The following is a 2,170-nucleotide window of genomic DNA, read 5'->3' as shown; positions in this document are numbered from 1 at the left end:
TTGAAGCTGATCCTGAACCTGAAAGGACTCTGAAGAGGAAGCTAAGAGCAGCTAAAGCACAAAACTCTGAAGAGGAAGCTAAGAGTAGCTAAAGCACAAAACTCTGAAGAGGACCTCACTGAAATTTTCGAAAAGGAAGCAGCACAAGAAACAATTATGGCCGAATCAAACAACAATGCAAGGAAGATGCTTGGTGATTTTACTACACCAACTTCCAACTTTTATGGAAGAAGCATCTCAGTCCCTGCCATAGGAGCAAACAATTTTGAGCTAAAGCCTCAATTAGTTTCTCTTCTACAACAAAATTACAAGTTTCATGGACTTCCATCAGAAGATCCTTATCAGTTCTTAACTGAGTTCTTGCAGATCTGTGATACTGTTAAAACCAATGGAGTTGATCCTGAAGTCTACAAGCTTATGCTTTTCCCTTTTGTTGTAAGAGACAGAGCTAGAACATGGTTGGACTCACAACCTAGAGATAGCCTGGACTATTGGGATAAGCTGGTCACGGCTTTCTTAGCCAGGTTCTTTCCTCCTCAAAAGCTGAGTAAGCTTAGAGTGGATGTTCTAATCTTTAGACAAAAAGATGGTGAGTCCCTCTATGAAGCTTGGGAAAGATACAAGCAACTGATCAAAAAGTGTCCTTCTGACATGCTTTCAGAATGGACCACATTAGATATATTCTATGATGGTCTGTCTGAATTTTTCAAGATGTCACTGGACCACTCTGCAGGTGGATCCATTCACCTAAAGAAAATGACTACAGAAGCTCAGGAACTTATTGAAATGGTTGCAAATAACCAGTTCATGTATACCTCTGAGAGGAATCCTGTGAGTATTGGGACACCTCAAAAGAGAGGAGTTCTTGAAATTGATGCTCTGAATGCCATACTGGCTCAGAACAAAATATTGACCTAACAAGTCAATATGATCTCTCAGAGTCTGAATGAATTGCAAAACGCATCCAACAGTACTAAAGAAGCATCTTCTGAAGAAGAAGCTTATGATCTTGAGAATCCTGCATTGGTAGATGTGAATTACATGGGTGAAGCCTTTGGCAACACCTATAATCTTTCATGGAAAAATCATCCAAATTTTTCATGGAAGGATCAACAGAAGCAAGGTTTCAATAATAACAATGGTGGAAAAAATAGGTTTAGCAATAACAAACCTTTCCCATCATCATCTCAGCAGCAGACAGAGCATTCTGAGTAGAATCCTTCTAACTTAGCAAACATAGTCTCTGATCTATCTAAGGCCACTCTTAGTTTCTTGACTGAAACAAGATCCTCCATTAGAAATTTGGAGGCACAATTGGGCCAGCTGAGTAAAAGGGTTACTAAAACTCCTCCTAGCACTCTCCCAAGCAATACAGAAGAGAATTCCAAAGGAGAGTGCAAGGCCATTGATATAATCAACATGGCCGAAACCTTAGAGGAGGAGGAGGACGTGAATTCCAACGAGGAAAACCTCAAGGGACATCCAATGGTCAGTACGGAATCCCCTAATGAGGAACCAAAGGAATCTGAGGCTCATACAGAGACTATAAAGATTCCCTTGGACCTCCTTTTACCATTCATGAGCTTTGATGACTATTCATCTTCTGAAGAGGATGAAGACATTATTGAAGGGCAAGTTGCCCAATATTTAGGAGCAATCATGAAGTTGAATGCCAAGCTGTTTGGTAATGAGACTTGGGAGGAAGAGCCTCCCTTGCTCACCAATGAACTGAATACATTGGTTCAGCAAACTTTACCTCAAAAGAAACATGATCCTGGTAAATTCTTAATACCCTGTACCATAGGCACCATGACCTTTGAAAAAGCTCTGTGTGACCTGGGGTCAGGGATAAACATGATGTCACTCTCTATAATGGAGAAACTGGGAATCTATGAGGTATAGGCTGCCCAATTCTCATTGGAGATGGCAGATAAATCTATGAAAAAGGCTTATGCACTAGTAGAGGACGTGCTAGTGAAGGTTGAAGGCCTTTACTTCCCTGCTGATTTCATAATCCTAGACACTAGGAGGGATGATGATGAATCTATCATCCTTGGAAGACCCTTCCTAGCTACAGCAAGAGCTGTGATTGATGTTGACAAAGGAGAGTTGATCCTTCATGTGAATGAAGAATGCCTTGTAGTAAAGGCTCAAGGTTCTCCATCTGTAA

At 40.9% G+C, this 2,170-nt stretch overlaps 1 non-coding gene across 1 annotated transcript; it reads right to left on the bottom strand.

Annotated features, from left to right (window-relative positions):
* Window positions 1–549: 549 nt before the first annotated feature.
* Window positions 550–657, bottom strand: LOC130932271 (small nucleolar RNA R71). The gene has a single exon (XR_009067428.1). It is a non-coding gene; the product is annotated as a small nucleolar RNA R71 (small nucleolar RNA).
* Between the last annotated feature and the right edge of the window lie 1,513 nt (window positions 658–2,170).

Source organism: Arachis stenosperma, chromosome 5 (assembly GCF_014773155.1).
Source record: "Arachis stenosperma cultivar V10309 chromosome 5, arast.V10309.gnm1.PFL2, whole genome shotgun sequence".
NCBI lineage: Eukaryota > Viridiplantae > Streptophyta > Magnoliopsida > Fabales > Fabaceae > Arachis > Arachis stenosperma.
The sequence above is the reverse complement of the archived record's forward strand: the minus strand, read 5'-3'. Positions and strand labels throughout refer to the sequence as shown.